This window comes from Aythya ferina, assembly GCF_964211825.1.
Source record: "Aythya ferina genome assembly, chromosome: 20".
Taxonomy (NCBI): Eukaryota; Metazoa; Chordata; class Aves; order Anseriformes; family Anatidae; genus Aythya; species Aythya ferina.
In genome coordinates, this window is record NC_140318.1 from 7557883 (window position 1) to 7573136 (window position 15254).

Below are 15254 nucleotides of genomic sequence, written 5' to 3' on the forward strand. Positions count from 1 at the left end.
CCATGGGAGGTCATTTTTGCCTAACCTTGTCTGATAATTAGATTATGTTGCAGAGATTTAGTCATTATAAATTTCAACCTGTATCATGTTTTTCTGGACATAGCTCGCGCTGAGGTTGCAAACTCTTTGATTCCTCCTAAATTATTCGTTTCATTAATATCCTGTGGCAACAAATTCCACAGGTTCGGTTTATCATTTACGTGGAGGGCTTTCCCACCCTGTCTGTGTTACCTGTGTCGTGTCACCCTCATTTCTTCCTCCTGTGTGTTAGGCTGCCAGCTCTCCTGGCTGGATTTCTCCAAAGGAGCATGTTTTTATGGGCTGAGCTCATCACCTTGTCTGCAGCACCTCCCGTCATTGCAGGCTTCACACGAACCAGCACTGCCAGGGCTGTAGGACACGCTCAGGCTTCAGCATTTAAGGGACGAGGTGCTTCATCCTTGGAGACAGAAATGTGTCCTGCAGTGTTAGGCAGCTGGAAGCATGGGCAGATAGCAATGCAGGAGCAACAGCGCAGGTTGGGGTGCTTTGGAGACTGTTTTGGGATAAGCTCTCTGCAAAGCCTTGCCCTGTTCTGCCTGTACAGCCCAGGCTGTGTCTGGGCACATCCTTCCTGGGGTAAGTCCTACAGCATCAAGGCAGGTTTTCTTCCAGCAATGTGTGTACATCCACACTTGTTTTTTGGCTCTTCCAAGCTTCCATTTCAAGAGAAATTAAAGCAATACCATTGCAGAGCCCATGCTGCCTTGTTTTGTAAAGAAAGAGTATTTCACTCCTTGAGCAAGGGAAATACGGACCGTTACTCTTCCTTTACACCAATTTCCATGGGTTTTCAGCTCAGGTGCTGAGCTGCACAAAGCATCATCATCCAGCCCTTTGATGACTTCCATCTTTCTCCTGAGGATTACTGATGAAAAAACGCAGAGCAAACATCCCAGGGAGAAGACTCCAGGGAGTTCTTTCTCTGTATGCACTGGGTAGGAAATGTGTTGTTCATCTCACCTGGGAAAGAGGTGGGAAAAACAGGGCTGGAGGAGCTCAAATCCAAGGCAGAGTATGATGGCACTGTGCAAGCCAGGGCAGAAGGATCGATCTCATCTGCTCAGGTACACTGAAAAACTTGTCAGTCACATAGTGGTTTACAAGGCAGTGTTTAACTTAATTTCAACTAATATGCAGAAATGTTTCTAATAACAAGCTGTCAAAAGAGCACGGGAACAGACAAGGAAACAGACAGGAGGCAGAAAGAGGAGGAGGAGAGGGGAAGGAGGCGTGAGAAGAAATCTCAACCTCTCTCCATCCTGCGCTCCAGGTTCAAGTGCTTCACCTGTGCCCGTGTTTGCCCTCTGCCCCCAGGCAGGTGGTTCTGGAGCTCAGCCGTGCCACTCCACCTCTGCTTCCCGAAATCTCTCTGAGCCCCAGCAGCACAGCTCCAGCCTCCATCCCTCCTGCCCCTGGCCCTTCCAGGTAAATCCAGTCTCCATTCCCTGACTTGTCCCTCCCAAATCCCCGCTCTGGAACAGACGGTGACTGCTTTCACCCTTAGCTACCTCTTTGCTCCACGCTTTCCTCTCCTCTTCATTTCCTCCTCCCCTCGGGATATTGATGCAGGCTGGAGTTTCCCATTAAAGCAGCCACTCTTGTAGAAAGGGGAGCTGACATGATTAATGCCGTTCGGTGGGGAAGGCGCGAGTGCAGCCGGGGAGCGAGGAGACGGGCACGTCCCCATCAGCAGCTCATTAGCATCTGCCCGGAGAGGCAGCAGGCACCTGATGGACACAATTCTTCCCGCTCTGCTTGCTGCTGGGTGCAAACTTTAGAGGCCCAAGAGGCAAGAGAAGCTGCTCTCTCTTTCCCCCCTCTTCTTCTTTAATCGGATCTGTGCCCAAACCGTGCGCCTTACATCGGATTGCCTTATCCCAACAATGCACTACATCACCTCGCAGACTCAGGAACCCCAGCCCAGGGAAAAGAAGGAAAAGGACATGGACAGAAAGCCTGCAGACACAGCCAGCCCCCTGCCTGCATTTCCTGGAGAGAAGGCAAAATACCCGGAGCAGGGCTGGGGGCAGCACACTCTGGCAGTGGCATGGGCGCTGAGCTTGATCAGAGGACACCCGCCGGGGGACGAGGGGGGCTGTCCACTAACACTCAGCTGAGTGAAGCCCCCTTATGCTCAGAGGACAAGGAACTAAGACCCCTCAGCAGCATTATTAAAAGCAGCAGGTTGGCTTACACGAGCCGGAGGAGGCTGGTTCCTCCCACCGACGAGCGGAGGAGGCGATGGTGATTAACTTCTGGCCTCTGCAAACTTCCCAGCATCACCGCAACACGATCAGGATCCCACATCTTCCCCGTAATTGTTTGACCTAATGGCTAATCACCCCCACTATTTAAATAAGCAAATCCAGGAATGAGTGACTGAAAGAACCCCATGAGATCTCTCGCTTTTTAAATTGAATTTGTTGCCTTCAGCTTGCAGACACTGGTTTTCTGCATGCCTTTTCCAGTCTGAGGAGTCTTGTAGCACCTTGTACCTCCCCGCGCAGGTCCCCATAAAGAGCTCCAATCATTTCCAAGTCACCATCCCCAGTTTGTGCTGTTAAAAAACTTTACAAATCATTCCAGAAAAAGCGTTGAAAACCAGCAGCCCTGACATTGATCTCTGTGTAACATCTTAGACGTAGTCTTGTGCTTTTTTTCATGTTTGCTTTATGTTTTGTTTGTTTTTTCCCCAGGTTATCCAATGCCCTTGGACACCAGCAGCTATCCAATTTCAGATGTGTGAGGGCTCTTCATCTATAATGAAATTAGCACAATAAAGTAGCAGAGAGCTGGGAATTACTTAAACAAAAGTCAATCCATTACGTGTATACACACTTCTATGAACTGACACTGCAGTCTCAGAGAATAAAACCAGTTCTGTTTGAAAATATCCTTTTTTTTTTTCTACAAAATCATGCTGAAAAACCTTGATTTTCTTTCTCCCTTTTGATTTGTCATTGATTGGCATCAGCTTATGCAGTCCCAATGTTTTGCCTAAGACCAATACCGTGCTCCCCATCACACAGCAACGACCTCCCAGACTTTTTTAGAATACCACGACTGTCTGAGCATCACAGAGGAACTTTCCATGGTGCCGGCTTTATTAGAAGCTCAAGTCAGCAGACCAAACGAAAGTTCAGCTAATTCTTCAGTGAGCCCTTGTGCAAGCTTTCTGTGTCTGCTGAGTTTAAGCTGTTACTGCCGTCTGGGTACCTGCCTTGTTTTCCGAAGCGCTGTAAAGCACTTCATTATCATATAATATAAATGTCCAGCTGCTTCTTTCTCGGCACTTGAATTGCTTCTTCGCCTGTGAATGTATCTGCTTTTTCATTTCATTATTGATAATTTTGCTGTTTCCATCCAGGAGTGCTTGGCTGGGATTTCTTTTGTTTCTCTCATCCCTCGCTAATTTCCTTTGCCCTTCCAATCACGATTTTCTTTTTCTCTGAAGTTTTTCGCCTTCCTTATCAACATTCTGCACTTCCTAATTTCTCATTTGCAGTAATCCTTTCCCATTTCCCATCTTGAATCCTCACTGGAATTTTTTTAATGTATGGATATAGATTTCTCTTGCCGCCTTCCTTTGTAACAGAGCAAGGCTTGGACTCCAGCCAAAGTTGTCTTCTTACTTCATATGAAATTGTTGTGTTTTGGCTATCTAATAAACTCCTCTTCCAGAATCCCCAATTTGCAATCAGCGTTTTCTCTGACTGCAGTTTCTCTGCTAATCAATTTCATTTGTAATTTTTCTCAACTTTTGAAAATTAATGCTTTTGAGACAGCAAATGTACTTATTACTGGTTATGACTATCCTCTGTTTGCCCATATTAAATCTTTCTCAACTATGCAAACAGCTGGGAAGTAAAGAATAGAGAAAATTGTCCAGAAAGTTCTTAGAACATGCTAACAAACAAACAAAAACCAGTAAGAGGTAAAGAAGCAATTCCTTGGTAAAGGGATTTGAAATTATAATGGTAGAGGATTTGAAATTGAGACAATGATTTCGTACTTTTGGAAGAAGGCAGAAGTGGAACAGTTCACTTCCATGACACAGACCACGGTTCCCTTACTCAACTCATTCCTTGGCTTGAAGCCTTGGCTTCAATGCTGTGCATGGCCTTGGCTATCACCTTATGAAACTGTGGGGTTGTAGAAACATCTCGGTCAGAAGGGACCTCATGAGCTCATTTAATCCATCCTCCTGCTCCAAGCAAAGTGGACGCTGAACTCACACAAGGCTGCTCAGGGCTCTGCCCAGTCAGGTCTCAGAAACCTCCAAAGCCCAAACCTCAAAGACTCCCAGAGGGCTGGCAGGCTCCAACGGTAGTGCAGAGGTAGTGTAGAGGGTTGGTTTCCACCACCTGCAGAGGGACGATGTCACTGCCATGGGAATGACAAGGAAAGGAGGTCCAGCTTTGGGGCATCGGCCTCTTGAGGTCTCTGGCAATCCTTTTTCCTATGATTCAATGAATGCTGCTTAAGCAACAACCTGCTTCCACAGTAGCAAGCAATTTATCTTTATCCCACATAATGGTTCCTTTTGCAATAGAGTTACAAGAAGTGCCACGTGTGACCGAAACCCCTGGAAAACTGCATTTTTTAAAGTTATTCTACCATTTACATAGGATTTTCATGAGATATGGCTTCCTACAGGAAGACCCCTCATGCCTCCCCCCCATACCATGTGAGCAGTGCTTACGGAGAAACCTTTCCTGCTTCTGTGACTGCGGCTTGCTGAGGATCGCTCCCATGTTTCATCTGGACACAGTGACTACCTGAGGGGCAGTGACATCTCCACCAAAATGTATGTGCTCATTTTATTCCCTTAGTTAAAAGCTTGTCTGTCCTGGCTCCCCTTGTAGGCAACGGAGAGACGTTGACTTGCCTATGTGTAGTTCCAGGGGAGACTAATTGTTTTAATTAGACTTTTTATTAGTATCTGAAGTTAGGCAGCTTGAATGCCTCTCCCTTGATCTACGTGCATGCCAGAAGCCTGGTTTCTGTGTTATCAATTACACTAAAGCCTCCATCTTTCCACTTCCACCTCCCCAACTTTTACCTATGTTTTTTCCTCTACACCACGAGATACAGCCCCTGGATTTCAGGCACGCCAGTTATAAAGACAATAAAAATTCAGTGAGAGAAGAGAATGGTTATTAGCCAGCATGGGGACTTAGTTCCTTAACTTTTGCTCATTACTCCAGACTGAAACACTGGCACGGTGAAGCCCATCTGAGCGCTTCCCCACCAATTTGAGCTGGAGCACCAGCTCTCGTCTCCCTCCCTTTCCTCCCCTTTCTGCTCCTCCACTTTCTTCTTCCTTTAAGCACCCTTTGAGTTGACATTCAGTCTACTTTGGTACGAAGTTCCCTCAGCAGTGAAGAATGAGACTCGGTGACCATCCGTGTTCCTCCTTTCTCATGCAAATCACCTCGCAGGGCTCAGGAAGTGGCCTGACATACGCAAATCAGACACACGGATGAAAAGAGATCGTTATCAGATCTATGCTCTTGACTTAGATAAATAAGCATTGGACATGATTCTCCACTCATTAAAGTGTCTTCCTCAGGAGATGGCTGACAGTTCATTAAATAAGATGAAATATTATTATTTAAACTCAAGACTGATCAGACTGGGTGGAAACTTAGTCTACTGTATTCATAATTTCCTGCACTGACAAGCAAGTTCTTGAAAACACTTCTCTGAAGTGGCTGACCCTCACAGAAATTGAGATCCTGCTGTAATTGCCAACTAACCGAGCAAGTCCTGCCGTTTAGCTGGCAGAGCTCTGTGCTCGTCAGGCAGGACTCGCAGATTTAGCCCCCGGTACCAAAGGCGACGGCACCGCAGCTCCCGGCTCCGCTCGTGCACCGAGCTCCTCACCCCGTGTGCTCCCAGCAAGGTGGCCTAGACCCAAGTCCCAAGCCCCAAGCCCCAGCCCTGTGGTTTTCCATTTTTTCCATTCAAGCAACCATTTGAGCCACTTTTCCACCAAAGCCTGCTGCCAGTTGGCAGCAAGACGAGCTGCCGGCAAAGCAGGACTCAAGAGGATCTGGCAGCACCATACACCACCAACCCCAACTGGCCATCCTTATTTATGCCACTTCATTTTATACCCCAAATTCAGCTTATTAAACCTCCTCTCCAAGGCGGCCCTGCATCCGATACAGGGTCATTCATCTTCAGGACAAGTGTCTATTGATCAGCTGTTATCCAATTTACAATAGCCGTGTAATACAACCTGAACTCAGTGGGCTCAAGAGGGAATTCAGAGTGAGACCAAGGAAAGAACCTTCTATAAACTCGTCAGTGAAAACATAAAGTGCATTAATAGATGCTGAAGCTTTACAGCAGAAACCCCAGCCTCCAGCATGAGGACGATGTAAGAGCAACAGGAACAGTGCCAGAAAATAACCCCTCCATGCCATCTCCACCTGCAGGGAGGAGAGAACATTTCTGACCACGTTGTGACAGCAAAAAGAGGAATTCATGCCCAAGAAACTTTACAGAGAGAGTCCATTAATGCCTCCTAAACCCTCAGTAATATGCAAGGGTTATACTTTTTTTTTCCCTGCTGAACACAAAGAGCAAATACCTACTTTTATGAAGAGTGACCTTTACAGTGCACCGGGAGAATGAAAGAACAAGGCGAGAAGAGAGGCAGCTCTTTGTGAGCGGGGCTCCGCACAATGCGGGCATTGACTCTCAAGGTTGGTGCTGGACTGAGCCCAGGGAGGGTCCTTGTCCCTGCCGGCAGCAGAGCTCTTCACAGACGCTGTGCTGCTGCCTGGAGAACAGAGGTGCGCTGACAACGCGGCTCCGTGGCAGCAGAAGAGCTGCCTGGGTGCTTCTCAATACGCCTGTTTTTCTTTGCAAAAGTCCAGTTCTGTGAAATCACAACTGTTTGCAAGAAAGGGTCAGTTTAAATCAACCTTTTTTTTTGTTTGTTTTCTCCTCCACTTTCCTTTTTTCCTTTTTTAAAGAGAAGGTGCTGCCTGTTTTTTTTTTTTTTATTATTATTATTTTATTTTTCTTGTGTGTGTGGGAGTGGTTTTTGTTTATTTTTTCCCCCTGATTGAAATGTGTTTTCTTACAACATTTCAGCTAAGGAAAAACTAAGCCAAGACACCAACATGACCAGAAAGACAACAAAATAAGAAAAATGAAAAGAAATGTTTCTTTATGCTTCTTTTGAAAACAAAACAAAACAAAACAAAACTTCAGACTTCTAAATTTTCACCTAGATTTGATATGGGAAAAAAAAAAAAAGGCAAAACTTGATATTTTCCCTTGGACAAGAAGCCCCATTTTATGCAGCTCTGTATCTCGCTTTTCTTGTAGTAATTTTGCAGGACATGAATGCTGATGTTACAGGTAAAGTAACTCTATTTTGCACCTTCCTCTGATTTCTTTTTTTTTTCCTCTTTGATGTTCACCTCCTACTAGAACATTTTCACTGATATCATTCTCAGGCTGAATACGACCTGATTCACATCTCATGCCAATTACCCTGACATTGTCAGAACGAAGTTAGTTTACACTAGCTGAGGAATACGATTACTTTGCAGTGATGCCAGCCCTCTGCCTCCCCACTTGAGATTTCTGGCCAGGTTGAAGGCTTTGAATGCAGCCTAACTCCTTCCCTCCCACTCCCCCAAAAGAGGGGGGATTAACTCCAGTATTTGTTAAAAAATAAAAATAAAAATAAAAATAAAAAAAAGATGAGAACATAGCTGGAAAAAGTGGATTCCTTTACGTTATTCATGATGCTGAAGAAGTGAACCTGTATCCCTCCCAGGCTACATTCTCCTTTATATTAGAAATGCAGAACAGAGAGGATGATGTACAGCTTGGCAAACCCCATTCTTCATAGGCCAGGTCCCAAAAGTCACAGTGGCAAACAGAATTAATTGACTACATCGGTGGCAACCTCTCTCAAACCTGCTTACGACTAGCAGTGATCGGGGCTGAGCAAGAGGAAGAGGAAAAAACAGAAGTTGGGTGCTTAGAGCGCCATGGGGCACTCAGCTCCATGGGGTGGGTTATATAGGGAGAGAACCTTTATTTGGGAGCGTGGGGATAGGATATGGGGCAATGGCTTTAAACTGAAGAAGGGTAGGCTTAGAGTCGATAGAAGGAAGAAATTCTTCATGATGAGGGTGGGGAGGCACTGGCCCAGCCACCAGCCCCTGTGTTAGGAGTCTGCTCCTGGGTTTCCCCCTTGCTTTTCCCATCTCCAGTCCCTGACAGTGAAGCTGCAGCATTGCCCCATCTCCGAGGGCCACCCATGGAGAACTCGCACCCTTAGCCCAGCTCCGAGCTCACCTGGCTGCTCTGGGTGTCCCCTAGGGCCTCCTCTTCCCTTCCCAAAACACTGCCCCGAGGTTCTCCTACCACCTGCCAGCAACCTTTTCATTCTCCCCATGCCCCCACCCATCTCCAGTGCTCATCCTCCAGCCACTCCAGGCCGTGGCCAGGGCTGCCTGGGTGTGGATGAGCACAGCCCCAGCTCAGCACATCCAACCACATCGTAATTTCTCAGGGGAAAGCAAATTTAGCTGAGTTTCCCACCACGGCTGTGCTTTCCCACACTGCAACTCAATTTACCGCTCCAGATACACGGAGGCAACTGCCTGAGGGCTGTACTGACACCAGGCCACATTTAAGAATAAATCTTTTAGAATTGATCCACTTGAGCCCCTACACAGAGTTGCACGGATGTATCCGAGGGAAGGCAGCTTGCAGCACGGGAAGGGAAGAATTGGCTGGAGAAGGGCAGGATCCTCCTAAGCCGCCTTCGCTGCCAGAGAAATTGTAATGCAGAACCATCCTTTGCCTCGCGTTTCGTCTGTCTTGTTTACCTTTGGGCAAGGACTGTGTTTATGAAAAAGCAAGTAATTGGCATATGTTAGATACACATCCAACAAAAATGACAATTAGGGAGAATGAGAAAGTGGATTACAAGTTTGTACCTCGGTCTGAACTCATTCCAGATGCAGGGCTGGACTCCGGGCTCTAGCTGCGGTTTTGTTTGTGCGTTTGTTTGCTCACCTTTTTCTGTGTTTTGTTTCGTTTGAGCTAATAAACACAGACCCAGATATGAGTGATATGAATCTTCCCAAATTTCAGGATATAACTTTAGCCTTTTGATCCAGGGCCCGTCTGAACTCGAACCCAAGTAAATGGATTTTCTCCTTGTAATAACTATGTAAAAAAAAGTCAAACTAATAGTGCTCCCCTTCTACCTTTTTAAAGTACGGGGTTGTAAACACATCTGATTTGAGGCCTAACATGTGACGAGATTCACAAACAGTGATAATATCTTCTATTAAAGCAACGGATATTGTTAGAAAGAACTTTAGCAAAACTCATTTTCTTTGGTCCTCGCATCATTATAACTGCAACATGTTTGGCATATACACAAACTCAGGGGCTCTCAGCCCCCGGCGGGTCCTGCAGACTCAAATCCATTATCACAATATCCAAACACAGGAAAAAAAATTGATGGGGGTAGCAGGGAGGGAGGTTTTTATTTGTCTTTCTGTTATGGCCTTCAAATTGAATCTGACACACAATATCCAGATTATCTGCTCAGCATGAAAACAAAGGAAGGTTTTTTTCTTTTTTCTTTTTTATGAAAGCGGAGGTGTGTGCTAATATCTTGAGGGCTGAGAGTGTTTCAAACACCTATTACCATAAATTACCCCTAAAATATTGGAAGCTGCCAGCCGTGCAATTATCTGATCTCCCGTCCCCAGGTTACAAGGCAGGTGAGGATGTGCACTGGCGTGGATGCATCGTGCTCCCCAGCGGGTCGTTTTGTGCCGTTGGGGAAGCAGAATTGAAATCTGACGTTTGGATCCAAATATTTGAAGTGTGAGCCATGGAGACATGGTGGAGCAGGGAAGCGGAGGGAAGGAAAAATCCCAATCTGACACCTGAACCCTTTCATTCGAAGGCATCCGCCTTTCTCTGCGGATTTCAGCCACGTGCTGTGCGACAACTGAGAAATTTCAGACCAATCCTTTCGAGCAGACACCTTCTTTTAGAAGCCTGCAGGGCTTTCAGGCAATCCATAAAACACGTCTGTGTCCCGTTTTCTCCAGCAGAGGACAGCCACAGGCACACACGCAGCCAAACCCAGCGAGCCGAAGGAGAACCCGACTGCAGAGCCACTTCTGGGCAGGGAAATGCAGGCTGATCCCCGTAATGCTTCGTGTAAAGGGCAGCTCTTTGACAGGCTGGTATGTCTCCCTGAATCCTTCATCCTGACAATGTTTTGCTTTTAGATGGAGGAGGCTTGGCAGCAAGCTGGAGGTGCCCCTGTGCAAACCTGGGATGCTTCTGCACAGTGGTGCAGAAACCAGCTGGCGTGGCTGCACTTTGCACCCCCATTACGCTCACTTCACACCCGTGTAAATGCCTCCTTGAAGGACAGGGCAAGCTGTTGTTTCTGTCAGTCCTGAGCAAAGTCTGTAAATGCATGTGTACGGGCAGGACAGCCCTCAGATCATCAGCAAACCTGCATTAAAAATAGGTGCCACCCTCTCCTCCACCTGGGTACACGCAGAGCTCTCTAATCCCTGTCACCCACCAGGATGTGTTATATTCACACTAACTAATTTCTTAGCCAGCAAATTACAGACATACCCTGCATATCTTCATCTCATTAGAGAAGGTTAATTCAAGCAGACAATCAACAAAAATACGGGAAACTAGTTTGGAAAGAGGATTTTGCTGTGTCTCTGGCAGACAATGGATTCACAACCCCAACATCTGCCACCGTGAGAGAGAAGATGCTGGAGGAAAGAAAAAAAAAAAAGAAAGAAAAAAGGGAGAAAGAAAGAAACTCATTGCTATTTCCTCTGATGAATGGTGAATTTCCAATTAGCATTTTAATTACTCAAGCCAGCCTTTCAGCTGGTTTGAGGATCACAAGAAACTCTGTAAGCAACAAGTCTCGTTGGCTTGAGGACATGGGCTGGGGTAAGGCCTAGAGCCCTTGCTGGGGCTGGTTGGGAAACGTTGCTTCTCTCCTGGAGAAATCCTATGGCATTAATTACCCCCAGGTTTTTATCTTTGGGTTTATATAGCTTTGGATGCACCCTTGTCCCACCTAAGCAAATCCTGTTGTACCTGGTGCCTTGGGAATAGAGTCACTTCTCGTGAAAAATACTCTGACAGGCCCCACTTCACTTCATCATCAAGCCAATCCTACTCCAAATCCATCGCTAGGACCCTACACACATGAACTATTATCACTTGCCCAAGCAAATCCTGCAACCAATCCATCCCAGAGCATTACAGACACGTTCCCTGTGTCCTTCACCTGAGCTAACCCTCCAGCAAACCTGTCCCAGGGGCCTGACGGAGGAGGCCTGGCAGCGATAACTCGGCCGTGCTGGTGTTGATACGACAGGGAAAGGGCAGGGCATTATCTGAAGTACTTGTGCAGCATTAGAAAACACCGTGTCCTCTGGGGAAGGGATTGTATAGGGTTGTGGTCATCCTTGCCAATGAGGCTTGTGGCTTTGACAGTCCCGGTATCTGCACCCTGTTTCAGCACTGTGGTCACTGTGCTTGGGTTTTGCACGGACAGGCTCCTAGCACAAGCTGGGATTTCACAAAGCTGCTTCATCAGTGTTGCTGTTACAGACCAGAAGGGTCCTGGTGGATTCCTGCAGTGGACTGAAGAATGAAATTGCTGCTTGTGAGCTTGGTCAGAGCCCAGAAGAGGGACTGATTACAGGCATGGGTTGGCAGGTGGTGGTGGTGCGAAGGGGGACTGGGACATAGGCTGCCCACAGCGGGGTATTTAAACAAGGACCTTGCAATTTAAGGAGGCTGTCAGACTTTATGGTAGGGTGGGAGCTCTCTTTAAGCTTGCAAGAAGCTGCAGCCTTTGCATCCATGTAATTTTCAACACTAATAAAGACTGCTCCTGTATTTCCAGGCACTGGCTTAAGCCCCTCTTGGCTGGCCTGGAGGAGAACAGCCGGCTGGTGGAAAGATGCGCTCAGCTTTGAACCCACAGCTCTGTGCTGAGGATCCCAAAATATTTTGGTGAACGGGGAACTGATATAAACAAAGGTCAACCAGAAGTTTCAAACCTCTCAGAAAAGTCTGAGACTTGTCTTGAAGGCTCCAAGTGTTTGATCTGGGGGTTGGGTTGTTCTAACCCCTTAAATTTGGACACCCCTTGAAATGGGCCATGCACCAAGCTGAGGATCCAGCTCCTGAGGACCACCTCTCTTCTCTTTGACTGCCAGCCCACTTCCAGGATTTTTTTCTCCCATTTTTGTTTGCTGTTTTTCTTGCGGAAAGACTTCATCTTCTCTCATTTTTTTTAATGTAATTCTCGGCCTTATGAAGATGTCAGATGTCCACTCTACAGCAACCTTCTGTGGTGTAAAGTTACCAGCTCATCACACGTACATATGTCATCTGTGAAAATCTAACCCTTTCTCCCCTGTCGTAATAACAAAACATCAGAACCAAATCTGTTTACCTGAGAAAAAAAAATACCTATTGGACAATCATTTATGCATGAAGGAAGAAAGAAGCACATAACCCTAGCCATGCCCATTTCATTAAATGAACAAAAGGGTTTTTTTTTTGAGTTCTTGGCAGCCTGATGAATAAAGATAAGGTCCCTGCCCTGTCAGAAGGTCCCTTCAGATGGAGTTGCAAAGCAAACAGAAGGAAAAGCTGGGGAAGAAAAGCAGGGTTGTCACAGAATAAGCAGGTCTGAGTGGGAGCTCCAGTTTCTGTTACACACAGAGCATGTATTGATGCCAAGAGTGTACACAAACACCCACAGAGGCTGGTCCTCTGGACTCGACTGATTTTCTCTTTTCTTTTTCTTTTTTTTTTTTTTTTTTTTTTAAGTGATCTTGTCAAACAAATGCTTCACTGCAAGTGAATCAATCTCTTTTCTTTCCGCATCCAACTCCTGCGTTCCCCTCTTTTTGACCCGAATGAGGATGCTCAGACCTGCTCCCTTCTTGCAGTTTATCAGCCTTTTCCTCGAAGGTCTGGGTGTGGACGCTGTTCAGCCACTCGGAGAAGCTCCTCCACAAAGCACAATGCACCAGGAGCAATAAAGCAGCAGCGGAGCCGTGTAAATCCCTCGGGGAAGCAAATGATGCCCAGCGAACTGAGAAACCAGCTGCTGGAAAGGTCGTCAAACATCCCTGTTCCCCTTTCTGCCCCTGCGCCCCCTTCCCCTTCCTCCCTCCATCCCCTCCCTCCCCGCAGCGCCCGGCAGGGCTTCCCCGGAGCAGCAAGGGGAGCGCTTCACTTCCCATCCCTGAAAGAGGCCAGGGCACGGAGGAGTTTATTATATCGTAAATTAGAACATGAAAAGCTAATACATTTTATACATTTGTCAGAGAGAGAGAGAGAGGGGAAAAAATTCTTTGCTGCCAGGTTCCTCATAGCAAATCTGTCACGTTCGAGAGAGGCTGCTGAAATGGAAGTATTTACAGACAGATCCAGCCCTGGCGCTGAATAGCAAAGCTTGCTGCTGGCCGCTTCAGGGCTGTATCGAGAGCCAAGATTGAGTTCTCAAGCAAAGCAGCACACAGGCCCACCGTAAGCCACCTTAGCTCTTCTTTTGTGGGGCTAAAATGATATAAAGCAGAGAGTTGTGGGAGAGCTGCCTTGTGCAGAGGATGAGAAGACAAACTGAGATGCTGCTTGGCCAGGAGGGCTGTCTGAGGACCTGGACACCCATACAAGGGAGAATAATGCTGAGAGCCCAGCTGGTGATGGTGGGGCGAAGCTGTCTGTGACCACCAGGAGCTTCTCCAAGAGCACCTCCAGGGACCTGGGGAGCTCTGCTGGTGTTTGCATCATGAGCCTGAATTTGTCTGGTGCTGCTTTACCAAAGAAAGGGGAAAAAAATCAGATCCTGAACAGGACGGGACAGGACAGGATGGGACGGGATGGGACAGGGCAGTTTTCTTGGACATCTGCTCTAGCTGCTGGCACCCAGCAGCCCCTTGGCTTTCTTGCTGTGTGCTCCTTCCAGGGGGCTGGTCCCACTGCAGCTCTCCCCAGCCCCGCTGCAGTCCATGTCCCTGCTGCAATCTGTGCGGCCCCAAGGCCCGAGCTGCCGGGCACATCCAGCGATGACAGCTTCCGTATCTCCCTGCACAATTCAGAGTTTGGGTCAGGGAGGCCTTTCCCAGACATAATCTCCCTTGAAACAGTCAGCAAGTCAGACTTAATTAAGATAAAGAACAGCAAAAAGCAACCATAATTTAAATGCAGAGTTGCCTGCACGGATGACAAAGGGAAGAAGCAAGGTGCTGGAAGGGGTGCCGTGTCTGAAGCTGGCCTTCACCCACAGCCAAGCTTTTTATCCAGAAGGATGTAACAGGCAGGGTGGCAGTGGTGGGTCTTGATAACAGCTGAGCTGAAATTGCAGGCAAACAGCCCAATCCCGTACTGGCCCCAGCTCAACCAGCCCCCTGTGCACTGGTTAGGGGCAGTGTTGCTGCAGGTGTGCTGGTTTCTGCTTTTGCCCTGGCCTCCAGGACGCAGCTGGAAGCAGATGTGAGGCTGTTGCCTTTGGGAACATTTCTCTCTGCAGGGGTAGAAGAGTCCCTGAAGACAGCACAGGCAGAGGGAGAGTGGTCACACATCTCACCTGCAACGCATCCCCGACATCAGGCAGCAGCTCCCGTCCCAGCCCCTTTGCTCCACGTGGCAGGATGGATGGTTGTGGCTCCAGAGAGGGTCAGCCACCAAAACACACAGCAGTGGAGAGCAGCCAGATGTCTGCGCCCTGCTCACCACGGATCAGATCCATCTACCTCCAGAGCTTTGCTCAACTCCAGCGTTTTGGCCCGTGCTCCAAGCCAGGGCAGTTTGTTCAGGCGCTCATGGAAGCTGCCAGACAAAACACTCCAGATTAATTCTACTCTCTTCCTCTCTCTCTTTTTAGAAACTTTTAATTAGTCCCCAACACAGCACCATTATTAGTATTTGTTATTAAGTATTAAAATCGCTCACCCCCAGCTCCCTCTCCCCCTGCTTTCCTCTTCCAGCCCTTTGTTTTAATTGTTATATTTTTTCATCAGTGATCAGCCAAGCTTCCCTAATGATCTAGACTCATTTAAAGGGTTTATAACTCCGGCACAAAACTCCAATAAAAAAGCGGCAGACTTGCTGGGAACCTCCTGGGGCTATTCAGCAGCCAGGAA

General features: G+C 47.4%; 1 long non-coding RNA gene across 1 annotated transcript in view; it reads right to left on the bottom strand.

Annotated features, from left to right (window-relative positions):
• Positions 1-15254, bottom strand: part of LOC311421905 — a 237077-nt gene that overhangs the window by 71042 nt on the left and 150781 nt on the right. The gene's annotated exons all lie outside the window — the stretch shown is intronic.